Source organism: Pogoniulus pusillus, chromosome 1 (genome assembly GCF_015220805.1).
Source record: "Pogoniulus pusillus isolate bPogPus1 chromosome 1, bPogPus1.pri, whole genome shotgun sequence".
NCBI classification, from domain to species: Eukaryota; Metazoa; Chordata; class Aves; order Piciformes; family Lybiidae; genus Pogoniulus; species Pogoniulus pusillus.
In genome coordinates, this window is record NC_087264.1 from 49,898,520 (window position 1) to 49,925,130 (window position 26,611).

The 26,611-nt window shown below is 50.5% G+C and overlaps 1 protein-coding gene across 4 annotated transcripts in view; it reads left to right on the plus strand.

Annotated features, from left to right (window-relative positions):
- Nucleotides 1-3,619: 3,619 nt before the first annotated feature.
- The window catches only part of LRRC4C (leucine rich repeat containing 4C), an 802,274-nt gene continuing 779,282 nt past the window's right edge, over nt 3,620-26,611 (plus strand). For 3 of the 4 annotated variants that reach the window (XM_064152050.1, XM_064152039.1, XM_064152069.1), the window contains exons 1-3: nt 3,620-3,787; nt 6,128-6,250; nt 7,236-7,775. The gene's annotated coding sequence lies outside the window, so the exon portion shown is untranslated. Of the gene's footprint in view, nt 3,788-6,127; nt 6,251-7,116; nt 7,136-7,235; nt 7,776-26,611 lie in introns of those variants that run through there. The other variant, XM_064152059.1, reaches the window with a different exon arrangement.

The window sequence follows — 26,611 nt, forward strand, 5'->3', positions numbered from 1 at the left end:
TACATTGGATTGTTCTTTCCATCCCAGCTGGTTCAGTTTCTTTCCCAGCCCATCAGTCTCTCTCCCTTCTTCCCTTTCTCTTCCCTTTGGGAAGACAGAGGGGTTCACAGGGAGCCTCTGGCACTGACCTGATGGCTGGTCCATCTGGAGCCCTTGATAAGGGAAAAGGGCAGCTTTGCAAGAGGGGGAATGTTGGTGAGACTATCCCTTAGGCATTCTGAATTGCTGTCAGTAACACCTGAGTCAGTGCTGGTGGGCACAAGGAGCAGAGAGGGGATAGTGAAAGCTCCTGGAGAGCTAAAGCTTTGGAGACTCAAACTACTGATCGAGGATGTGAAATATCTAAAGCTTCCAATTCTTCTTTCTGGTTTCTTTTTTGTTGTTGTTTTTCACCAAAACATATCTTCAGTGAAAGGTCAGGAAGATATTTCTGGAAACTAGAAATAAATAATAGAATTTTATTACTGCTGAGCAAAGAAGAATCTTCTGAGGAACTGGAATGTAAGAGTGTAATGCCCTGCTCCTTTGGGTAGCAATGCTGCTTCAGCCAAGGATAAATCCATCCAAGCTGTTTAGTTTGTGTTTAGTCACTTTCATTGTGTTTCTCAAGCAGTGATGCAGTGTTTAAGGCTGCCTTTGACAATCCAGCTGGATTGAAGGAGTGCTCAATGATGTGAGAGTGAAATGCAGACCATTTTGACCATCTGGCTTTGCTAAAAGACATACCAAGCCCTTTAGTTCTTAGAACTTGTCTCTCTACAGAGAGGAAGAGAGATGGTAACTGCCACAGAAAGGGCTTGATGCTGCTGATCCCTCACCGTCCTCCTGAAGGTGTCATTCATTGAATGGGATCCCTTATTGGTCAGGTTAGGCTGCCCTGGTGGGTCTGCTCCATCCCTAGAGAATCACAGAATCATTGAATCAACCAGGTTGGAAGAGACCTCCAAGCTCATCCAGTCCAACCTAGCACCCAGCCCTAGCCAGTCAACCAGACCATGGCACTAAGTGCCTCATCCTCCCTATGAGGAGAGGCTGAGGGAGCTGGGGGTGTGCAGCCTGGAGAAGAGGAGGCTCAGGGCAGAGCTCATTGCTGTCTACAACTACCTGAGGGGTGGTTGTGGCCAGGAGGAGGTTGCTCTCTTCTCTCAGGTGGCCAGCACCAGAACAAGAGGACACAGCCTCAGGCTGTGCCAGGGGAGATTTAGGCTGGAGGTGAGGAGAAAGTTCTTCCCTGAGAGAGTCATTGGACACTGGAATGGGCTGCCCGGGGAGGTGGTGGAGTCGCCGTCCCTGGAGCTGTTCAAGGCAGGACTGGACGTGGCACTTGGTGCCATGGTCTGGCCTTGAGCTCTGTGCTAAAGGGTTGGACTTGATCTGTGAGGTCTCTTCCAACCCTGATGATACTGTGATACTGTGGTACTGTGCTACTGTGATCTCTGGGGGCTGGGAGTCTGTGGGCATGGTGCTTCAATTTGTCAGGAGTGGTAAGGTTCCCAGTAGCCTGTTCTATTCTGTGCTTTCCAAATAAGCCTTTACACCATTTCTGTTAACTCAAAGGCAAAAAAGTAAGGCCACATGGAAGTGGTTTTATGATTTAACTCCTGACTTTTGCTCAGTTTGGCTTCATCAGGTGTAAGGCAGGGGTGGGAAATCAGCCTCCCATTAATAGCAGCCAAACAGCACCAAGTCAAGGTGGTTATGAGAAGTATTTCTGCACTGGAGGATTAATTTGACATTGCAGGCTCGAGGTGCTGACTTAGGAGAGATTTTTAGGCAGAAGATTGAAAGCTGACAGCAAGTCTCTGTCACAACTAAAAATATCTCCAACAAAACCTGCTCAGTTTGCCAAAGAAGCTGGCTCAAAAAAGAGTATTACTGCCCCTGCATGTCATGCCTGCCTTTACTGTAGGGCAGCCAATACCTAAGCACCTGGCATTGCTCAGGCTCAGGAGCTCACTAGACTGACTGAGCTTTAAGATGTGAAGTACATGCAGAGTCTGTTTGCTGTGGTTATGCTGTTAGAGTCATAGAATCACAGAATCAACCAGGTTGGAAGAGACCTCCAAGCTCATCCAGTCCAACCTAGCACCCAGCCCTAGCCAGTCAACCAGACCATGGCACTAAGTGCCTCAGCCAGGCTTTGCTTCAACACCTCCAGGGATGGTGCCTCCACCACCTCCCTGGGCAGCCCATTCCAATGCCAATCACTCTCTCTGTGAAGAACTTCTTCCTAACATCCAGCCTAGACCTACCCTGGCACAACTTGAGACTGTGTCCCCTTGTTCTATTGCTGGTTGCCTGGCAGAAGAGACCAACCCCACCTGGCTACAGCCTCCCTTCAGGTAGTTGTAGACAGCAATGAGCTCTGCCCTGAGCCTCCTCTTCTGCAGGCTGCACACCCCCAGCTCCCTCAGCCTCTCCTCATAGGGTTTGTGTTCCAGGCCCCTCCCCAGCCTTGCTGCCCTTCTCTGGACACCTTCCAGCACCTCAACATTTTTCTTGAACTGAGGGGCCCAGAACTGGACACAGCACTCAAGGTGTGGCCTGAGCAGTGCTGAGCACAGGGGCAGAATAACCTCCCTTGTCCTGCTGCCCACACTGCTCCTGATGCAGGCCAGGATGCCATTGGCTCTCTTGGCCACCTGGGCACACTGCTGCCTCATCTGCAGCCTATTTTCCTCCAGTACCCCCAGGTCCCTTTCCTCCTGGCTGCTCTCAGCCACTCAGTCCCCAGCCTGTAGTGCTGCTTGGGGTTGTTGTGGCCAAAGTGCAGAACCCTGCACTTGGCCTTGTTCAGTCTCATCCCATTGGCCTCTGCCCACCCATCCAGCCTGGCCAGGTCCCTCTGCAGGGCTCTCCTACCCTCCAACAGATCAACAGCTGCTCTCTCCCTGGAGAAGAGAGGTTTGGATAGAATGACTTCACTTATTCACATGTTTATTGCCACAGGAACATCTTGATTATCAACTCTGCAAGTCTTTTAGGAGTTTGCCAACACTCAGCTTTCCCCCTCCAGATAGATGTTCTCTTTCTCTGAAACAGAATTGGTTTGGTTGGAGAAGACCTCTCAGATCATTTGAGTCCAGCCACCATGGCCATTAAACCATGGCCCACAGTGCCATTGTCACAGGTTTCTTGAACACCTCCAGGGATGGGGACTCCACTCCCTCTCTGGGCAGCTGTACCAATCTCAGACTATTCTTGCAGCAAAAAAAATTGTTCTTAATCTCCAACCTAAACCTCCCCAACCCTATTTCAGACCACACTCTCTTTCCTCCTATCATCTAATGGTCTGGCCTTGAGCTCTGTGGTAAAGGGTTGGACTTGATGATCTGTGAGGTCTCTTCCAGCCCTGATGATACTGTGATACTGTGATACTGATACTGGGTGGTTACCCCCACTTCACTGCAACCTCCTTTCAGGGAGTTGTAGAGAGTAATGAGGTCTCCTCTTCTCCAGGCTAAACAACTCAAATGCCCTCACCTGTTTCTCATAACACTCAGGTGCTCCTAATAACACTCAGGTGTTCCTCATTGGTCTTGAGCTCTAGAACTTTCAGCTCTTCTCTGCACATGCTCTAACAGTGTGTGGTTGCAAGTAGCTTTCACAACTTGTGGGAGAGAAGAGCAGGAAAGACTGGAAAGCCATTGCAGTGCTCCTAATGTTGTTCTGTCCAGCTCTGAAGGTGCCTTGGCCCAGCACTGGGTTGCTAGGCTGTAAGAGGAGTTGCCATGGCTCTGGAACAGGAGCAGCAGAAGCCACGTCCCTGCCGTTTGCTGAGCAATAGGTATGTGTTTTCCTTTAATGACTTGCCTGCAGAAAAGCAGCTGGCGGGGTTGGTTAATAGCTTGCTGAAGGTGAGACCCTGTGTGCCTAGCTGCCCAGGGAGGTCACCAGCAGCCTGGCTTGGATCAACAATAGAGTGACCAAGAGAAGCAGCCAACTGACTGTTCCCTGCGTGTGGCACTGGTGAGGCTGTATCTTGGGTGCTGGGTTCAGGATTTGGGGCCCTCACTCCAAGGAGGGCAAGGAGGTCCTGAAGCAGACCCAGAGAGGGGCACCGAAGCTGGTGAGGGTTCAAGAGCACAAGTCTGGTGAGGGCTGGCTGAGGGAACTGGAGTTGCTTAGCCTAAAGGAGTCTGAGGGGAGACTTTACTCCTCCTTCCTGGAGGACAAGAGGGTGATGGTCTCTGCCCCCAAATAAAAAGGGACAAGAGGAAATGGCCTTAACTTGTACCAGGGAAGATTTAGGTTGGATATGAAAAGAAAATTCTTGGCTAAAATGGTCTTCAAACACTGGAACAGGCTGCCCAGGCAGGTGATTGAATCCCCATCCCTGGAGGTGTTTCCCAGACACAGGTGGTGCTGAGGGATGTGATTTAGTGCTAGGCATGGCAGAGATAGAGCATGGTTGGACTTGATGGCCTTATGGAATTGTTGTGTTTGGAAAAAGACCTTTTTATTCTATGGCTCTCAGAGAGCTCAGACAGAAGCACTGGGTGTCAGGCAGTGATGTGAGCAGGATGGGTTGGGAAGAAGAAAAAGTAGTTGCAGCTGAGAAAACCCAGTGAACATTTCCAGTGTCCCCTCCTGTTAGTTCTGTAAGCTTCCATATTAATAAATCATTTTTAGGTTTAAATTCTAATGCAAGTTAAGCTGAAAAAAAAAATGGGGAAAAAAGTCCAAGTGACTGCATGTGATGAGTGTGAACAGGAGCTGCCTTTTCATCTTCTGAAAGAGTTCCCTGCAGTGCTCTTTACAGCTGTCAGGGAGGTGCAGCCTCTTAGTGCTGCGTAGTTGTGTAAGTTGGGTGACTTGGAATTGTGGTGTTGACTCTGTGGTGGTGTTTGGTGTTGTGTCAGCAGTGCTCATGGACAGGTCTCTAGGCTTGTGGTCCTCTGTGCTGAAAGCTACAGTGCTTGTATCACAGTATCATCAAGGTTGGAAGAGACCTCATAAATCATCCAGTCCAACCCTTTAGCACAGAGCTCAAGGCCAGACCATGGCACCAAGTGCCACGTCCAGTCCTGCCTTGAACAGCTCCAGGGACGGCGACTCCACCACCTCCCCGGGCAGCCCATTCCAGTGCCCAATGACTCTCTCAGGGAAGAACTTTCTCCTCACCTCCAGCCTAAATCTCCCCTGGCACAGCCTGAGGCTGTGTCCTCTTGTTCTGGTGCTGGCCACCTGAGAGAAGAGAGCAACCTCCTCCTGGCCACAACCACCCCTCAGGTAGTTGCAGACAGCAATAAGGTCTGCCCTGAGCCTCCTCTTCTCCAGGCTAACCAATCCCAGCTCCCTCAGCCTCTCCTCGTAGGGCTTGTGTTGTGGTCAGGGCACCCAGGCTGCCTGGCTAGCTGAAAGTGCCCCAGCACGTCCATCTCTGTGCAACCAGGGTAATTGTAGGAGTTACTGTGGTAGGTTGTGATATGATGCACCAAACTGTGTCCAGCTTTGGGTGCTGAGAGACCCTGAGGTGCTGGAGTGGGTACAGAGCTGATGTGGGGTTTGGAGAGCAGGTCTGGTGAGGAGAGAATCATAGAATCAACCAGGTTAGAAGAGACCTCCAAGCTCATCCAGTCCAACCTAGCACCCAGCCCTAGCCGGTCAACCAGACCATGGCACTGAGTGCCTCATCCAGGCTTTGCTTGAGAGGCTGAGCAAGCTGGGGTTGTTTAGCCTGAAGAAGAGGAGACCTCACAGCTCTCTACAGCTACCTTAAAGAAGGTTGTATTGAGGCTGGTGTTGGTCACTTCTCCCAAGTGACTAAATACAGGCCTCAGACCGTGCCATGGAAGATTTAGGTCAGAGATTATGGAGAATTTCTGTGCTGCAGGAGTGGTCAGGGATTGGAACAGGCTGCCCACAGAGGTGGTGGAGTATCCATCTCTCAAGGTATTCAAAGAACAAGTAGATGTGGCACTTTTGGACATGGTTTAGTGGTCATGGAGGTGTTGGGTAGAAGGCTGGACTCAGTCTTGGATGTCTTTTCCAACCTTAATGATTTTATAGTCCATTCAAGGGGGACCTCTGTCAGGACCAATGAATCAGATCCTCACTAGTATCAAGTAGTAAATTCTAGCAGTCCTCCATCTGCTTCTGAAGAACTCTTTGGTTTTGCTTTCAGGCTTCTGAAGGAGTCTCAAAGTGGTGTCTGCTTGGGGGGAAAAAAGGGAATTGCAAATGAAAATGAAGACAGCAGTGCTGCAGGTTGTGCCTGCCAGAGAGGAGCCAGCTCACCTGTGGGAAGGTAAGGGCAACATGAAGTTGCATTTTTCACTGGAGTGAATTACAGCTTGGACTTGTGCTTGCCACAGCAGATCATCAGCCACGTCTGTGCACCACTGCAGCACAGCAGCCACTTGGACAAGCCGTGGAAAATCTGTTGGGCTGAGAACTTCCAACTCATTTCACGAGTGCCAAGGCTTCAGCAGAAGGCTTGTCAGTGCAGAAGGGAATCTCAAGCCCCTTCTTAAATGCAGTGTTGGATGCCTGCCTCCACTGCCTTTGGAAATTTCTCTTTCCCTGCCAGAAATCCTTTCTTCTCTAGAAATATTTATTTCACTTTGCATAGTGCTGCATAATCTAGAGCTGCATCCAGAAGACAGTGCTGCCTGCTGGAACAACGGCTTGTGAAAGGAGCTGCTGGGGAGCAGATCCCCTACCCTAACACGCTCTTCTGGGGGCTGCTTTGGAGCAAACCCTCAACACCCCAACGCCATCCCCCCCCCCCCCCCCCCCCCCAGCTCTTCTGGGTGCAGCGAGGCTTCTACACGCGTTCCCTCCTCCCCGGCTTCATCTGCTGCACCTCTCATCCGAAGGAAAATACAATTGCTGCTCCTTGATATTCATTAAGTGATAATCCCGATTAATTCAGGCTGCGATAGAGAAGCAGCTCCCGTTGGAGCTGCAGGGAAAGCCGAGCGGCCCCACGGCCAAGGCTCTTCCCCCCCCTCCCGTCTCCACGCAGGCGTCCGTGCAGTATGTAGAATGCCTTAAAGAAACTGTAGCTAACCACCTTATTAGTATTCCTCCCTCCTCTGGGTTTCACTTGCAGCAACAGAGGGCTGAGCAAAACGCAGTCGAACATGGACAGAGACAGAGCTGGCAATCATCTCGGTGCAGGCTGCCGAATGTAGGGGGTTGGGGGTGGGGGGGGGGGGGGGGGGGGGGGAGGCGGTGTGGGATGCAGCAAAGCAAGATTAATAACCTTGCCATAATCCTGTGCACCCTAGAAGGAGATACCTCTGGTGACGGAGCCGTTCTTGCCGTGATGAATTGGACCGAGTGACCGAGCGGCTGGCAATCCACCTGCTTTTGGAGACGACCCCCTCCCTGGTTTTGCTGCTCTCCGAATCCTCCTCTCCCCATCTGGGAAGGTAGCAGTGAGCTGTACCATCTGCGGCAGGCGCAGCAGCTATTGGAGGCTACTCCTGACAGTTCGCACTCCAGTTTGCCGGCGAGCAGGGAGCCAGGTAGATCGTACGCTCGGATATTTCTGCCCTCCAGCTCCCCCATAACACAGGCTGGGCTTGCAGCAACCCCCTGCTACGCTCCCGGCTTTTTCCCATCGCCTTGGAGTTCTGGGCTTACTTTTTGGCACGGTCTCCTGGATGCATTTTGCCGGGGATGAGAAGAGCGGTCCCTGGAACCTCTGAGAACTAATTGTTGTGCTTCTGTGTGACTGGAGAAGGGAAAGCAGCGAGAAGGAACCGCAGCCAGCTGGAGGAATTTAAATTTCTTTCGGAGAAGTCGACAGAGGGACTTTAAAAAAGGTAGGGCTGGGGGCTTGCCTACCCCTTCTGTTGCCTCGTTTGTATCCTGCTTGCCTGTTGGAGGTGGGGGCGGGGGGAAAGCTAAAGCCTGGCATAGACCTTCATATGAGGGCATTTGAAGTGGAGTGTTGGCAAAGTCTGTGCTTGTCGTTTATATTCCCTGGTTTTGCTTCCTTCTCTGGCTTGGTTATTTCCCCCCCCCTTCCCCTCCCTGCCATTTGCACAGTTAAAATGCTCTCTAAAGAACGGTCTGCAGAGCTGGGAAGTGTCAGTTAAATAGCATTGGGAATCTCCTTTCATTTCTGAAGGCGTTAGAATTTTTAGGGGGGGGGAATTCTCCTCGGTAAACCAGCTGAAATATTTGGAGAGTGCCTAGAAGGGACAAGCCATGGAGCTCATGCAGCATCTTCAGTGGAAGTCTCCATATTTTCATAAATCTTGTCTAGTTTGGGTTGTGGGTTTGGTGTTTTTTTTCCCCCTCTCTGCATTTCAGCCAGCTCTGGAATGATGAATATGTAAGTAAAAAAGCTGCTGCTGCTTCTGTGAGCGGAAGTAGAAGCTGGCAGGGTGGAAATATGAGGATTTGTGCATCACTTAGGTGAAGTTCATCTGTTTGCTTCTCGTTAACCTTTTGGGTGCTGTTGCTCAGAACTGGTTTTACTTGGTTCCAGAATTAATGACAACCATAGGGCTAAACAGTAATAGCTGGCATGGAACAGAGTGCCAGTCACAAATGGGTTCTTGTGGGCCCTTCATGTTGGGGCTGGAGATGCTACCCAAGTGCTCAGGTGACCAATGTCTCATCTGACATGGTTTGTGGCACACTGCTGTTTCTAGAGTGGGATCTATCAGCCCTATGGCAGTGGTGCTACTTGCTGTTTGGACCTGGCACTTACTCTCTCCCCCTCTCTGTGCTTCCCTCCCCTCGCTGCAGTTTCTGTAGGAGCAATCTGACTGTTTTGGACTTTCCCATCTTTTCATTAAAGAAGAGGGAGGGGGAAACCACTGTTGCACTGCAACAGAACTGGAGCTCTTGTAGTTGAGGGTTATTTTATTGCTGCACTGCTAGCACTTAGCGTTCCCAAGGAGGTGAGAGCCATCTGTAAATACACTTCCAAGGCGCTTCCCTCTCCAAATGGAATTGTGAGCTGCTGGCTCCTCAATTCTAGGGATATGGAGGACTAGCACCGGAGGAGGTGGTGTCTGTAGGGAAGGCTGCAGAGCCTGTTGGTGTCTGTTGAAAGGCTGCAGGGTGCTCAGTCTGAGGAGATGTGGATTCAAAGGCAGCCCTGCCGAAGAGCCGGACGCTGAGGGGCTTGCGTTTGCATGGATCCATATGTAATGTATGCAAAGAGAAGAGGGCTTGCGTCAGCCTGTTCAACCACGAGGAGACATCAAATAGGAGGGACCTTTGATCTGACCCTCCTGGTAATAGATCCTGTGTTGTAAAGCTGAAAAACTTAATGAAAAGGCTCTGCTCCAGAGTAATCAAATCACTTCGTGTTATTGCATCCTGTCAGTCAGTCCCTCTGTTTCCCCCTGCTTTTCCCTAATGGCTTTAGAGAGGCGATGGAGGAAGAGAGAACTGCTCATAGGTGTATGTTTTCCCCCTCATTTTCTGGAAGTGCTGCTCTGTGGCATCTGGTTCTTCACTCTCTCATGCCAAGCCAACCTCTTCCCGGGCAGGATGCAGTTCAGCAGTCGTCTCTCGCAGCACAATGCTCAAGCCCCATGGTGTGGTTCCTCCAGCCCCACCACACGGAGCGCAGGAACCTGTTCCACCAGGCTGCCAGCCAACCTCTTCTAACTACGGGCAACAAAAGGAGATGACAACTCACAGGGTTTTGCTCTCTCTTTTTTTGGTTGTTGTTTCGTTTGGGTTTTTTTGTGAGCCTTACTTTGCTTTTAGTGGGGAAATGTAGGGCATTGTCTGGCTTGAAAGCAGGGGGGAGATGAAACAACTTTCACGTTCTGGGGAGGGGGAAGGTGACATGCTTGGTGTGCTTATGCTTCTGTGCATTCTGCTGTGTAGGATATAATTTGGTTGTGTTTTCCTGAGGGGAAGGGGGGAGGTAGTCAGATGTGTGCTGGAGAAGATGTCACTGATCTCTCGATGTGTTGCCCAGGTGTTACTAACCATCTCCCTAACCATCAGTCATTCAGAAGCGAGGCTGCTGTGGGTTTTGGGGGTGCCTGTGCTGCCATGTGAAGCAAATGGTGCTCATTGCACATATGAACAGCTTCTGTGGAGGGGAACTCTTCCCTCATCAACTCTACCAAAGTATTTTTGTTGGTTTAGTGGCTTACAATGAGAGCTTTTCCTGGATTTGAATGCTTCCCACTTTATACTTTCACACTGGCTCTTTGGGGTTGCTTATGAATGCACAAGGCTGTACATAACACAACACATTTGCATCGTGTGCATTGCAGCTTCTAATAGTGCTGCTATTCTTCTGGCAAGGACAGGGAATGGATGAGAGTCAGTGCTAGCAGGCTTGGTGTGGGAACAGGTGTTTAGCTATGTTTGGGCCATATGTGGGGGTTTGGATGTTCAGCTGAAGAGTGAGAAGAGTGTCAGAGGTTTCATCTGAGCAGCCTTGCTGTTTTCATGGCTTTTGGTGCTGGTTTTGGTCTTGGTTACCATAAAAAAAACCCACTTTGTGCTGTTGGTGCTGCTGTGAGCTCAAGCCACTACCCACCAAGCATCTTGCTGAACTGGGAAGACCAGCACAGGTCTTGCAGGGAGTGCATCAGAGGTAAAGCCTCTCAGCAGAACTGTGGGTAGAGTGGGATTCTCATGAGCTGAACGACCTAAATGTTGTGTTAAGAGTAAGGGAGAGGCAAAACTGAAATTTCTTTTTCACTTAGTTCCAGTTAATTGAGCAGCTTCCTTTTTCTCCTTGCTGAGGTCAGCCAGCCAGGCACTGAGCTGCTCCAGCACATGTTGCTGTGTTTCTAAGACTCAGGGTACTTTACACATGAATTCCTCCCTCCTCCTGAACCAAGCTGAGCTGACAACTGGTAAGTCAATCCTGGAGCTCTGCAGCAGCGTGCAAGGAAAAGGAGGAGGATGGGAGAGAGGTAACAGCAATTCCAGGACTTGAACCAAAAGGCAGCAGCTCTGTGGGATGGCAGAACATGTCGCTTGGATTGCTGACTCATGGTGTTGGTCTGTGATGTTATCTTATCCTACTGTGCTGACACTCAGCTTGGCTTGGAAATGAGGAGCTGGGAAAGGGGGTTACCACCAAACACATGCTGGGAAGGGATGTGTACCTCTCTAATGGCCAAGAGTGGTCACTGGAAATTCCTTTCTTAGATCTCTTACTGTTAAGGGGATGAATAGCAAGTACAATGTCCTGGTTTAGTCACTCTGGGGAAGAAAAAGGAAGTTACAAACACATCTTCTCAGTTGACTGCAGTGTATTTCCCCCCCCCCCCCCTCCACACATCGTTGCTCTTCCTTTTTATTCAGTGTCAAAGGATAAGGTTTAGGTAATAAAAGAAGCCTTGGAACTCAGAATTCCACTCCCTGGTCTAACCCTAAGGCTTTGAGATAAACTCAAAACTCTGAAGCTGCAGACTAAAAACAGTGACTTTTTTTTTCTCTGCTTTCACTGCTTCTGGTTGGAAGTGTGAGAATGAGGTTGGTTTGGGAGATCATTTCATTCCTTGGCTCTTCAAAAGGACATTCACTCAGGTGCATAGGGAAGAAAACTTTGGTGGTGCTACCTGGTGATTGGCCTTCCACAGCCTGAGGTGGCTAAGAAGAGAGGGGATCTGTGATGGTTTGGGTGTTCCCTGCCTCCCCCCACCACCACTACTTTGGGAATCACCCAGACTGGACTCAGCTGGCTCTGGAAGCTGAATGAAGCTTATATTTGCAGCTAGCACAATATACTAGCAGATATTTACAGTATATACAGTTATAGACAGAAATAGACAAGGTAAAAGCTAATACAGAAACACAACTCCCCTCCCAGAAACCTGAGTCCTCAGGAGGGGCTCCCAACTGCCCTTCCACCCCTCTCCCAAGGGAGAATGGAGGTTTGGCCAGGGGGTTAGAAAGCAAAGTGGATTCATCAGAGAGACAGCAGAGAGGGTAGAGAGAGAGAAAATGCAGCTCAGAGCTCCCAGGCAGAAGTGTTTTATCTGTGTTTGGATTCTTCTTATATCTTTCAGCAAGCCTATGAGGGAAGTAGACATCACCCTTGCTTCCTTTCACAGCCTGTAATCTAGTTCTTCTCACCAAAACATTCTAGCTAGCTTCAAACTAGCACAGGATCATAGAAAGATCTGTGTTGGAAGGGGCCTCTAAAGCTCATCCAGTTCCAACCCCCCTGCACTCAGCAGGGACATCCTCCACTAGAGCAGGTTGCCCACAGCCCTGTCCAGCCTCACCTTGAATATCTCCAGGCATGGGGCCTCAACCACCTCCCTGGGGAACCTTTTGCAGTGTTCCAGCACCCTCCTAGCACAAAACTTGTTCTCAACACCCAACCTAAACCTACTTCTTCTCTAGTTTGAAGCCATTGCCCTTGTCCTGTCGCTGCAGGCCTTTGTTAGCATCCTTCAGTATTAGAAGTTCCTTTGTGGTTTCATGACATAATGCAGAAGTCAATGTGCTTCTGTTGTGTAATTGAAAAGCACCATGTGAAAAGGTTGACTTGGAGTGGTCCAAAGGAGCAATGTTGAGAGCATGAGAAACACATGCAGGTATTGGAATGGTAGGTCCTAGTTCAGTGCTGTAAGGGTGGTGGAACACTGGTAGCCCAGGGAGGTAGTTGAAGCATCATCCCTGGGGATATTCAAGGTGAAGCTGGACAGGGCTCTGGACAACTTGCTCTAATGGAGGATGTCCCTGCTGAGTGCAGGGGGGTTGGACTGCATGAGCTTTGGAGGTTCCTCCCAACCCAGACCATTCTGTTTGCTTCTGGAGGGACCTGTTCAGGTAGTAATAGAATCATAGAATCAGCCAGGTTGGAAGAGACCTCCAAGCTCATGCAGTCCACCCTAGCCCCCAGCCCTAACCAATCAACCAGACCATGGCACTAAGTGCCTCATCCAGACTTTGCTTGAAGACCCCCAGGGACGGTGCCTCCACCACCTCCCTGGGCAGCCCATTCCAATGCCAATCACTCTCTCTGGGAAGAACTTCTTCCTAATATCCAGCCTAGACCTACCCTGGCACAACTTGAGACCTCTAGTGACCTGGAGATGGTGATGCTCTCCAGACTGAGATTCCAAAGCCCTGGTGGCATTCTGAGTTATTTTATACTGCTGAGGAGGAAATGTGCTGTTTCTGTCTCCTCCAAATCTGCACGGTGCTGCTGTGGGAGAGCTCTTGCTGCCAAAGCTGTTATGTAAGGTAGGAGCCTATTGATCCTGGAGGAGGCTAGTGGTGGGCAGGGAGTTCTTCAGCAACTGGAGACTTGCTGTCTCAGAACATACTCTGCAGAGGCACAAACCTAACCAGGAATCTAGGTCTCTTCTCCAGGCGTGTTGGAGACACTGTGCAGACACGGAGAGGTTTGGTGCTTGCCTGAGCTCTTTACACAGCTGGCTGTGAGTGGTAGGTTTCCTTTGTACTCAGCACAGGCCAACAGGAGCATCCCTGCCAAACAAAGGCCTGCTTAAACGAGGCAAACATCAAAGTTCATCTCTTACTGCGTTTTTGACACTGCTTTGAGTTTGCAGCCCCTGTTATTCTAACCTCAGGATGCTGTTATGGGAGGTTACATCTGTGCCAAGTGCTCATCAGGTCCAGCAGCTACTGGTAAATAAAGACTGTTCCAGCCGTGGTGTTCCTGTGGACAAGAGGAAGAGCAGGCTTAAACCCTTCCCAGATTAGCTCCTCTGCACTGCTCTGAGGTAAAGATGCAAACAGGTGAGATGGGAGGTCAATCACGTTTGTTTTTTGGCCACTGTTTGCTTATTTCTAACTCCCTATGACACCAAAAGTCAACCTCCTTCTACTGCTTAGCTGCAGGAGAAAGATCTTAGCATTGCAGCATGGGGTTATTAAGTAGTGGTTCTGTTGTCCATGTGATCTTGGGTTTAATATCTCTACAGACAAATGACTTTGGCTACAGACAGCCTGAGACAGTTGGGGCTGCTCAGTCTGCAGAGGAGAACGCACTGAGGAGCCTATATTGTGGCCTTCTGTGTCCAGTCCTGGGCTCCTCAATTCAAGAGAGATGTTGAGGTGCTGGAAAGTGTCCAGAGAAGGGCAACAAAGCTGGTGAGGGGCCTGGAACACAAACCCTATGAGGAGAGGCTGAGGGAGCTGGGGTTGTGCAGCCTGCAGAAGAGGAGGCTCAGGGCAGAGCTCATTGCTCTCTACAACTACCTGAAGGGAGGCTGTAGCCAGGTGGGGTTGGTCTCTTCTGCCAGGCAACCAGCAACAGAACAAGGGGACACAGTCTCAAGTTGTGCCAAGGTAGGTCTAGGCTGGATGTTAGGAGGAAGTTGTTGGCAGAGAGAGTGATTGGCATTGGAATGGGCTGCCCAGGGAGGTGGTGGAGGCACCGTGCCTGGGGGTCTTCAAGCAAAGCCTGGCTGAGGCACTTAGTGCCATGGTCTGGTTGATTGGTTAGGGCTGGGTGCTAGGTTGGACTGGATGAGCTTGGAGGTCTCTTCCAACCTGCTTGATTCTATGAAGGAGTGTACAAGAAAGATGGGGAGGGACTTTGTGGAGTGTCAGGTGATGGTAGGACTGGGAGGAATGGAGCAAGAGTAGAAGTGTGTAGATTCAGATTGAAAGCCAAAAAGAAGCTCCTCAGCAAGAGGGTGGTGAGAGACTGGCACAGGCTGCCCAGGGAGGTGGTGGAAGCCTCATCCCTGGAGGTTTATAAGGCCAGGATGGATGTGGCTCTGGGCAAGCTGATCTGGTGTAAAGTGTCCCTGGCCATGGCAGGGGGTTGGGAGCTGGCTGATCCTTGAGGTCCCTTCCAGCCCTGTCAGTTTTTGATTCTACTAGGAAATGGTTTTGTTGCCTGCTCTGCTGGCCCAGAAAGACACTGACAGTTCAGTACGAGCAACACTTCTGCACTACAAGCATGGTGAATGAACAGCTTAGTGAAGCCAAGAGACCCCATTTTGGTGCTGTTAGGTAAAGCTAGGTGTGGTGGCTTGGCTGTTACAGTATCACAGCATTATCAGGGTTGGAAGAGACCTCACAGATCATCAAGTCCAACCCTTTAGCACAGAGCTCAAGGCCAGACCATGGCACCAAGTGCCACGTCCAGTCCTGCCTTGAACAGCTCCAGGGACGGCGACTCCACCACCTCCCCGGGCAGCCCATTCCAGTGTCCAATGACTCTCTCAGGGAAGAACTTTCTCCTCACCTCCAGCCTAAATCTCCCCTGGCACAGCCTGAGGCTGTGTCCTCTTGTTCTGGTGCTGGCCACCTGAGAGAAGAGAGCAACCTCCTCCTGGCCACAACCTCCCCTCAGGTAGCTGCAGACAGCAATAAGGTCTGCCCTGAGCCTCCTCTTCTCCAGGCTAACCAATCCCAGCTCCCTCAGCCTCTCCTCGTAGGGCTGTGCTCAAGGCCTCTCCCCAGCCTCGTTGCCCTTCTCTGGACACGCTCAAGCATCTCAATGTCCCTCCTAAACTGGGGGGCCCAGAACTGAACACAGCACTCAAGGTGTGGTCTAACCAGTGCAGAGTACAGGGGCAGAATGACCTCCCTGCTCCTGCTGGCCACACCATTCCTGATGCAGGCCAGCATGCCACTGGCTCTCTTGGCCACCTGGGCACACTGCTGGCTCATGTTCAGGTGGGTATCAATCAGCACCCCCAGATCCCTCTCTGTCTGGCTGCTCTCAGCCACTCTGACCCCAGCCTGTATCTCTGCATGGGGTTGCTGTGGCCAAAGTGCAGCACCCTGCACTTGGAGCTGTTGAATGCCACCCCCTTGGACTCTGCCCATCTGTGCAGGTTACCTGCCCCCCCACACTTTAGAAGGTACCTCAGCTAACTCAGACAGGCTCTTGAATATAAATGAAGCTATTTATTTACAGCAGCACAAATATACAGGCAGGATTTACAATATATACAGTTATAGACAGAAATATACCAAGTAAAAATAATACAGAAGCACAACTCCCCTCCCAGAAACCTGAGTCCCCAGGAGGGGCTCTCAACCACCCCTGCACCTTCCCCCTGCCCCTCTCAACCTTACCCCAAATCCTAGGAAGAAAAAGAGGTTCAGCCAAGAGGTTAAGGAGCAAGGTTAGTGGCAGTGAGGTTAGGGAGATGTAGCTCAGTCTGAAGCCAAAAGCAGAGTGAGAAGATGGCAAAAAGTGTTATCTAATGTTTACTTTCTTGTTCCCATAGCTCTCAGGGAGACTGTGAGGGAAGGAGACATCACCAATGTTTTCCTTTCATAGCAATTTTCTACTTTCTCTCACCAAAACATTCTAGCCTGTTTCAAACTAGCACACTAAGGCTGGCACTTCTTTGCCTTCATTACCTTGCATTGCTCATCAGTTTGGGAGCATCCCCAGCTTGTAGTTGAAGGGACAAAGAGAAGGTGAACGTTTTGAGATGAGGCCTTTCTCTCCTCCTGAAGCTTTGCTTTGTTTCAACCTCTTGTGCTTTATAGGCTTTTCTCTGGAGCTGCTGCCTGCAGTAACGCTGCTTTTCAGCTGAACCTATACATCTTACCCCATACCCTCAGTTATTTCAGGAAGAAAATGAGGCACTTTGGAACTAAATGATCTACCTACAATTTACTTAAAACTTGGGAGAGCTGCTGCCTTTTGAGGACTTAACAGTGGAAAGAAAACTGGAGAGGGGAGAGTGGAAGGAAGAGAGAGTAAAAAATAATCCTTGCCTAGATTACCCTTAAGGCAGCAGTAGCAGATTGGATTGCAGGAACAGTTTCCTTGCTGCAAGAGTGGTCAGGGGCTGGCACAGGCTGCTCAGCGAGGGGGTGAAGTCCCCATCCCTGGAGGCGTTCAAGAACACAAAGGCACTGTTGTGGGGCATGATTTAATGGTCCAACGTGGTGTTGGATTGGTGCTTGGACTCCATCTGCAAGGTCTTTTCCACCTGAATCATAGAATCAACCAGGTTGGAAGAGACCTCCAAGAGCATCCAGTCCAACCTAGCACCCAGCCCTGTCCAGTCAACCAGACCATGGCACTAAGTGCCTCAGCCAGGCTTGGCTTCAACACCTCCAGGGACGGTGACTCCACCACCTCCCTGGGCAGCCCATTCCAATGCCAATCACTCTCTCTGTGAAGAACTTCCTCCTAGCATCCAGCCTAGACCTCCCCTGGCACAGCTTGAGACTGTGTCCCCTTGTTCTATTGCTGGTTGCCTGGGGGAAGAGACCAACCCTACCTGGCTACAGCCTCCCTTCAGGGAGTTGTAGACAGCAATGAGCTCTGCCCTGAGCCTCCTCTTCTGCAGGCTGCACACCCCCAGCTCCCTCAGCCTCTCCTCATAGGGTTTGTGTTCCAGGCCCCTCACCAGCTTTGTTGCCCTTCTCTGGACCTGAAATGATTCTGTGAGTGTCCAAGCAGGGAGTGCACTTTACAGCCTGCATGTGGAAGAACATTTTCCTTCTGTCTGCAGTGAAAGCATATTTGAGCAGCTTGGGGAGGTGGCTGGGGGGGGTTAAGTCTGGCTTAGTAGACTGTTCTTTTAAGCATCCTCAGCAGATGCTTCAGAAATGCTCCTTAGGTCCCAAGTCTGCATCTGTAGTTTGAATGAGGGCAGATAAAACAAGGCTAATAACAGGAGTGGCATTATCACAGCTCCATAAGGGATTTGATGGCTCTTGAAAAAGCTTTGAGAACTTAAGCCTTGGACTTTGATAGGAAATTTGAGCTGCAGTTCCTTAAGCAAAGGAATGGATCTTGAGTAAGAATAAACATCAAGTGAGAACATGCCTTCCTGAGGAAGCTGCCTCTCTGCAGCCTCTTCAATTGTTGCCTTGAGTGGGGTTGTAAATATTAAAGTCATGTTCCTTTATGTGCTCAGCTGTGCAGTCACTCCTCTCAGGTGGAGGTGGAATCTAGTTCTGAAAACAAATGAGAGCAGAGACCTGCTTTAGACACTGCTTGGGTAAAAGAAGTGTGTTGACTGGAGAAAGGTGAAAGCCCAGGAAAACAAAAGATGCTTTCTATGGTTAGAAGTTTGTGTGGGTATGTGCTAAGGTTGAGTTGTTGGGAGGTTTGAGTTCAGCAGTTAATGTTTGCCTCGGTTGGATTCAGCAAATCTGAAGCAAACTGGCAAGCAGAAGAGGTGGTTTAAGATGTAGATGTGGATGTGGAAGAGCCTAGGTGCGCAGGGATAAGGCAGGTGAAATGACACTGCATTGGAAATGCCTATCATGAAGTAAGTGTGGAGTAATTGAACTTAATTTCTGAAAACCTAAGTATTGTTTCAGTTGGAAAAGCCTTCTGAGACCATGGAGCCCAACTGCTGAGCCAACACCACCATAGCCATTAAACCATGTCCTGAAGTGCTGTGTCTGCAACGTGATCTGGATGAGGGCATGGAGTCAGTCATCAGCAAGTGTGCAGGTGACACCAAGCTGGGGGCAGATGTGGCTGGGTTGGAGGGCAGAAGGGCTCTGCAGCAGGACCTTGACCGCCTGCACAGATGGGCAGAGTCCAAGGGGATGGCTTCAATAGCTCCAAGTGCAGGGTGCTGCACTTTGGCCACAGCAACCCCATGCAGAGATACAGGCTGGGGTCAGAGTGGCTGAGAGCAGCCAGACAGAGAGGGATCTGGGGGTGCTGATTGATACCCACCTGAACATGAGCCAGCAGTGTGCCCAGGTGGCCAAGAGAGCCAGTGGCATCCTGGCCTGCCTCAGGAATGGTGTGGCCAGCAGGAGCAGGGAGGTCATTCTGCCCCTGTACTCTGCACTGCTTAGACCACACCTTGAGTGCTGTGTTCAGTTCTGGGCCCCCCAGTTTAGGAGGGACATTGAGATGCTTGAGCGTGTCCAGAGAAGGGCGACGAGGCTGGGGAGAGGCCTTGAGCACAGCCCTACGAGGAGAGGCTGAGGGAGCTGGGATTGGTTAGCCTGGAGAAGAGGAGGCTCAGGGCAGACCTTATTGCTGTCTGCAACTACCTGAGGGGAGGTTGTGGCCAGGAGGAGGTTGCTCTCTTCTCTCAGGTGGCCAGCACCAGAACAAGAGGACACAGCCTCAGGCTACGCCAGGGGAGATTTAGGCTGGAGGTGAGGAGAAAGTTCTTCCCTGAGAGAGTCATTGGACACTGGAATGGGCTGCCCGGGGAGGTGGTGGAGTCGCCGTCCCTGGAGCTGTTCAAGGCAGGACTGGACGTGGCACTTGGTGCCATGGTCTGGCCTTGAGCTCTGTGCTAAAGGGTTGGACTTGATGATCTGTGAGGTCTCTTCCAACCTTGATGATACTGTGATACTGTGATCTCTGGAATGGGGGTTCCACCTCCCTGGGCAGCCTGACCTTTTTGGCGTCTTAGAGGCAGAAAAAGATCTACCACATGGTTGGAAAAGCCCTGTAGGTTAAGATGTGGTGTGCAGGGCATGGGAATCTCACCTGCTAGGAAACAGCACTGCAGAGAAGGAGCTGGGAGTGCTGTGGGACAAGTTCAGTGTTAGGCAGCAGTGTGCCCTCATAACCAAGCTCTCCTGGGCTGCGTGAAGAAGAGCATGGCCAGCAGGTCAGGGGAGGTTCTCTCATCCCTCTACTGTGCCCTACTGAGGCCACTTCTGGACTATTGTGTCCATTTCTGGGCTCTGCAGTTCCAGAGAGGCAAGGAACTGCTGGGCAGAGTCCGCTGCCTTGGACCTTAGAATAGTTTAGTTGCAGTTTTTATGCAGTTGCCCCTAGTAAAATTCCTTCCAGAGAAGAATAGAAGTCAAAACTGTTTAAGCTTTGAAGATTTACTTATTTTTAGTTTGTAGTGACTTAATCATCAGGAATGACTTTTATTTTTAATCAGCTCTAGAACACAGAAAGGAATTTGGCTGGGTTGATGTAGTGTGGTTGGCAGTCAGTAAACACCATCCATTTTCTTTCTCCATGGCTCACATCATGCTTGATCCACAGGGGTAAGCTTTTGCCTCTGAAATTTCGGTGGGTGCTCACTGAGGGGTGCTCAGAGGCACCTCTTGTTGTCCTGTCACCTGCACCTGAGGTTACTGGAGAGGAAGGGGAGCAAGGATTCACAGAATCCTGGAATGGTAGAGACTGGAGGGGGGTCTCTTCCTGACTCTGCCTTGCTCTGCAGGCTCTGTGTGATTTGGATGAGCAGGAAGGGGGAGAGAGAAGATGGCTGAACTTGTTAGCCTCCCTTTCCTTCCTTTGGCACTGATGGGCAGGCCTTGCTGCAGTAACCTGCTGCCCTCCTCTTCCACAACCCTTGCAAACCACAAAGCATCCCTTCCAACTGGGATTCCCTCCACAATCAGCTTTATAGTTTAAGCAGCTTTCTGCTATACCCAAAACAGTGACAGTTGAGAGAGGTAACTGGGAGACTTCTATTATAAATACTTGGCTTGGCAGTGTGTGCTTAAGGGTCTTAAGCTGCCTAGAAGAGTCTCTTAATCTGTCTTAATTCTTCTTTTTGTATTGCTTTTCTGAAGTAGGAGGAGATGCAGGATCTTTCTTTCATCCAGATGAATAGAGAACTTCCACATCTGTCCCCAGAACTCCCCTCTGGCGCTGCAGGCTTTGGGATTCCACATGTGTCATCAGAAGCCAGGGCTTACTGCTCTGGATCTATCCTACTCCTCAAGAGACACTTGTCTCTGCATTCCTACCCAGATCTGAACTTAATTCCCCTCTCAAGGGGGGGAGCATTTGCTACTGGTCAACTGGTGGTAACTGCTTTTTATTTTGCTGAATGGGAAGTGCAAGGTTAAAGAATAAGAAAGCTGAAATTTCCTTAATCCCACGAGTGCCTTCTCATGAAGACTTTCAGCCTGGAGAAGAGGAAGCTCAGGGCAGACCTCATTGCTCTCTGCAACTGCCTGAAAGGAGTCTGTAGCCAGGTGGGGTTGGTCTCTTTTGCCAGGTGCCCAGGGACAGAAGTAGAGGACACATCCTCAAGCAACAGCAGGTCAGGTTCAGGCTGGGTGTTAGGAAGAAGTTCTTTACAGCAGGAGTGATTGGCATTGGAATGGACTGCCCAGGGAGGTGATGGAGTCCCCATTTCTGGAGGTGTTTAAAAAGAGGAGGCTGCATGAGACACATTTTAGTTAATGAGAAGGTGATAGGTTGGACTTGATGATCTTGATGGTCTTGTCCACCCTGATTGATGCCATGATATATATATATATGTAGCTTCCCAAGAGTATCACAGAATCTCAGCATTTTGGAGTGGGAAGGGACCTCTGAAAACTGAATCCAACCTCCCTGCCACGGCAGGTTGACCTAGAGAAGGTCACACAGGAGCACATCCATGGAGACTCCACCACCTCTCCAGGCAGCCTGCTCCAGCACCCTCACATTAAAGAAGTTCCTCCTCATATATTAGCTTTAAGGCTACTCATGAAATGCCTCATTTCAGAGATGGATGTGTGTATGTTACTGGACTATAGAAAGCTAGGGGACACCTGGGCATGCCCAAAATACATCTGTTCATGCGATTTCCCATTTGAAATCAAAGCCTAGCAGAGGGTAATGAATATTTCCAGTGATTATTCCCTCTGCAATTTCATGGGAGCTTTTCAGACCCAGCAGTGGGGGACTCTTAAGTTGTTTCATCATCTCTTATCTGTCAGATATGTTAAGCCTACATCTCTGGGTAGGAATGAGCCAGCTTCAAGTCTTTTTGGGGGTGTCAACAGGAAACATGCTTCCCCACCACCACCTTCCTCTCTGCTTTTGGATGCAGGGAGGGAAATTTCAGGAGTGAAATATGAGGTCTTGAGGATACAGAAAGTGTTCTGTTCTGAGGCCCCCAGTACTAAGATGCTGCTGGAGCAGGTCCAATGGAGGTCTACAAAGATGATCAAGAGTTCTGGAGCACCTTCTCTCTGGGGACAGGCTGAGGGAGTTGGGGCTCTTCAGCCTGGAGGAGAGAAGGCTCCATGGAGAACTTAGAGTAGCCTTCCAGCACCTGAAAGGTCTACAAGAAAGCTGAAGAGGGAATTCTGACAAGGGTTTGGAATGATAGGATGAGGGGAAATGGCTTCGAGCTGGAGGAGAGGTTGAGGGAGCTGGGGCTGTTTAGCCTGCAGAAGAGGAGGCTCAGGGGTGATCTTATTACTGTCTACAGCTACCTGAAGGGGCATTGTAGCCAGGTGGGGGGTGGCCTCTTCTCCCAGGCAACCAGCAATAGAACAAGGGGACACAGTCTCAAGTTGTGCCAGGGGAGGTCTAGGCTGGATGTTAGGAGGAAGTTGTTGGCAGAGAGAGTGATTGGCATTGGAATGGGCTGCCCAGGGAGGTGGTGGAGTCACCATCCCTGGAGGTGTTGAAGCCAAGCCTGGCTGAGGCACTTAGTGCCATGGTCTGGTTGAGTGGCTAGGGCTGGGTGCTAGGTTGGGCTGGGTGAGCTTGGAGGTCTCTTCCAACCTGCTTGATTCTATGATTCTTTGCATTGAGGGTGGTGAGACACTGGCACAGGTTGCCCAGGGAGGTTGTGGATGTCCCTTTCTTGGAGGTGTTCAAGGCCAGGTTGGATGAGGCTTTGAAGAGCCTTGGCTGTGGAAGATGTCCCTGTCCGTGGAGGGGTGGGCTGGAACTCTCTGATCTTTAAGGTCCCTTCCAACCCAAACCATTCTACGATTGTGTGTAGTAAAGGATAAAGCTACTCTTGGTATTCACAAGCATTTGCTTTGCTGGGGGAAGTGGATTCTGTCCTAGTGAGGGAGGAGAAAAAGTGCCTTTGGGAAGTGATGATTTCTCTAAACCTGTGAATATTTGGGGGGGGAACCCCCAGACCTACAGAATAACCAACACAACTCATCTATCCCTAAATGAGACATAAGTAATTCTTCCCTGAGGTTATTTTGTCCAGGTTAAGTGTCTCTTGTAAAACAAGAGTGCTCTCCCTTCAGTGGGTTCTTCATTCCCCTATCAGAGACCATGCCTGAGCTTTTAGCACTCTAAATCCTTTTACCTCTGAACGTTGCTGATGGTTGTCTCTTTCTTGCTTTCCACATTGTTTAGCTGTAATTGGTGTAGTAGAAGGCTGCTTTCATGAGGCTTTCCAGGCCCTCAGGCAATGGAAATGAGGAGGGAGTTCCAGTAAGGATGTCAGTTTATGAGAATAAGCATTTGGCCTCCAGTTGTTGTTCTACAAATTATTGCCTAAATAGTCCTTTTCGAAGAGCGGTGCCCTCCTGCAATCACTTCAGGTTTAGGCATCCTGAATTATTTAAGGCTAGCAGTAAGCACAGCCAGAAACAGCCCAGGAAAGGTCACCGGAGGCAGAGGATGCTTGTCTGCTACAAAAGGCACTGATGTTTGATTTTTAGGAGGATCACACAAACGCTGGGGAGCATTAAGAATTTAAGGTTACATAGTCACTAGTGGTGTCCCTCGGGGATCAGTGCTGGGCCCCATCCTCTTTAACATCTTCATAGATGATCTGGATGAGGGCATGGAGTCAGTCATCAGCAAGTGTGCAGATGACACCAAGCTGGGGGCAGATGTGGCTGGGTTGGAGGGCAGAAGGGCTCTGCAGCAGGACCTTGACCGCCTGCACAGATGGGCAGAGTCCAAGGGGATGGCTTCAACAGCTCCAAGTGCAGGGTGCTGCACTTTGGCCACAGCAACCCCATGCAGAGATACAGGCTGGGGTCAGAGTGGCTGAGAGCAGCCAGACAGAGAGGGATCTGGGGGTGCTGATTGATACCCACCTGAACATGAGCCAGCAGTGTGCCCAGGTGGCCAAGAGAGTCAGTGGCATCCTGGCCTGCCTCAGGAATGGTGTGGCCAGCAGGAGCAGGGAGGTCATTCTGCCCCTGTACTCTGCACTGGTTAGACCACACCTTGAGTGCTGTGTTCAGTTCTGGGCCCCCCAGTTTAGGAGGGACATTGAGATGCTTGAGCGTGTCCAGAGAAGGGCAACGAGGCTGGGGAGAGGCCTTGAGCACAGCCCTACGAGGAGAGGCTGAGGGAGCTGGGATTGGTTAGCCTGGAGAAGAGGAGGCTCAGGGCAGACCTTATTGCTGTCTACAACTACCTGAGGGGAGGTTGTGGCCAGGAGGAGGTTGCTCTCTTCTCTCAGGTGGCCAGCACCAGAACGAGAGGACACAGCCTCAGGCTGTGCCAGGGGAGATTTAGGCTGGAGGTGAGGAGAAAGTTCTTCCCTGAGAGAGTCATTGGACACTGGAATGGGCTGCCCGGGGAGGTGGTGGAGTCGCCGTCCCTGGAGCTGTTCAAGGCAGGACTGGATGTGGCACTTGGTGCCATGGTCTGGCCTTGAGCTCTGTGCTAAAGGGTTGGACTGGATGATCTGTGAGGTCTCTTCCAACCTTGGTGATACTGTGACAGTCAAAGTGTTACTGAGCTGCTGCATTAAGCTGCTGAATGGCTCCCCCAGTGCATGACCCACTCACCTTCAGGACAGGAATGAGAACCTCTCCTGCCACCACCTTGTGTGCTCTCACCCCTTGTGCCTTTCTGAGTCAGTTGGTTTCTGTGTGCTGCAGTAACCAATGTCTTTAGTGGTGCTCCAGTGTCCCTCCAGTGCTCTGAGGTTCCCAAGATGAGGGAATACCTGCCTGGGCTTTCAATCTCCACTTGCAGGCACTTGGCAGGACTTGTTCTGTTTGTTTATGGTGGAATGGCTGCTAGAACTCAGGCATTTTGAGCCAAAACCTCCTTTCTCAGACCATGCTGTTGAACTTGGCAGGACTGGAACTAAACAGGTATCTGCCTTCATGACCAAGAAGGTCAATGGACGCCTGAGGTGCACTAAGTAGCATGAGGCTCCTGTAAAGAGAGGTTCTCCTCCCTTTATACTCTGCCTAAGTGAGACCACATCTGCAGTCTTATGTCCAGTTCTGGGCTCCCCAGTTCTAGAGGGACAGAGATATACTAGAGAGAATCCAACAGAGGCTGTGAGGATGATGAAGGGGCTGCAACACGTGTCTGATGAGGAAAGGCTGAGAGCTCTGGGGTGCTTGATCCTGGAGAAGGCTGAGAGATCTCATGCATGTTTATGCAGATATGCAGGGTGGGTGTTAAGAAGCAGGGGGCAGGCTTTTGCAGTGGTGTCCTGTAATAGGACAAGGGTACAAACTGGAGTACAGAAAGCTCCACCTTGACATGAGCAAAAACTTATTTGTTGTGAGGGTGCTGAAGCCCTGGAGCAGGCTCCCCAGAGAGGTTGTGGAGTCTCCTTCTCCTGAGACTTTCCAGATCTGTCTGGATGTGTTCCTGTGTGACCTGTTCTGGGTGATCCTACTTTGGCAGGGGATTGGGCTTGATCTGTAGATGTCCCTCCAATCCCTGCTGTTGTGTGGTTCTGTGAAATCAGGCTGCACACTCAAGGTACTAAGAGTCAAGGCTGTGGTTCAGGTATAGATGATCTTTTGGTATTTACAACCTTTAAAGCAAAAGTTATTCTATTGATCTGCTCCTCTGCAGGATCAGAAGGTTTGTACCTCCTCGTTGCCTTCAGTGGCCATGTAGGTTTATGATTATCCTGCAGCAGTGCAGGACAGAGGTTAACTGAATCCTCCTGGAAATGCCTTCATGTGAACCACCTCTGCAGAGCCCTGATTCAAAGCCATGCAGTGAAGCTGGGTTCTGGTTTGGCAGCTCAAGTTGTGCTGGGGAGGCATAGGCTTGATATTAGGAGGAAGCTCTTGACAGAGAGAGTGATTTGCCACTGGAATGAGCTGCCCAGGGAGGTGGTGGAGTCACCATCCATGGAGGTGTTCAATACAAGCCTGGATGGTTCTGTCCTGCTCTGTGTGTGTTGCTTAGCCCCTGGTTTGCTGTGGAGGTGAAGCTATAGCCACAGTCCAAACTGCACTTGAGACAGCAAATCCTACTCTGGAACTGCAAAGCTGATTGCTTCCTTCAAGGGCAGAAGCACTGCAAGCAGAACTGTGGAATCAGCTTGGATAAATAGATTAATATTGCAAACCTCTGCAGGTGTTAATTGCTCTGCAGCTGCTTAGGGAGGTGGAGGACAGACACAGCTCTGAGGACACTGGCATGTAAAACTTGGAGTAATTGGCTCCTGGTGCTCAGCACTGGTGAGGCCACACTAGGGGGCTCATCAATCCAGGAAGGGCATTGAGGTGCTGGAGCATGCCCACAGAAGGGCACTCAAGCTGGTGAAGGGTCTGGGGAGGAGCAGCTGGGGGTGTTTATCCTGGAGAGGAGGAGGCTGAGGGCAGACCTCATTGCTCTCTGCAGCTCCTTGAGAGGAGGTTGCAGTGAGGTGTGGATTGGGCTGTTCTTTAGTGTCAGATGATAGAACAAGAGGACATGGCCTGAAATTGTGCCAAGGAGGTTTAAGTTGGATATGAGGAAGCATTTATTTGTTGCAACAGTGGCCAGGCACTGGAACAGGCCACCCAGGGAGGTGGTGGAGTCCCCATCCCTGGAGGTGTTCAAGAAGCCTGTGGCCATGGCACTGTGGGACATGGTTTAATGGCTGTGGTGTTGGGGTGATGGTTGGACTCAATGATCTTGGTGACCTTTTATAACCAAAATACCTGAATGTGAAGCTTATTTCAGACCCCAATGAATCTAAAGAGAAAGCTTTAATCTTGGAGAAAGCAGCAGGAGGGTGTTTGGGTTTTTGTGTGCAGTGCATTGCTTTTGATTGCTGCCTCTGAGCTGCTTTGTGTGTGTGCTGGCGTGAGGACTGTGAAGCAGCAAAGCCACCTCTGGCCCTGTCTGCTAGGGCTTGCTCTT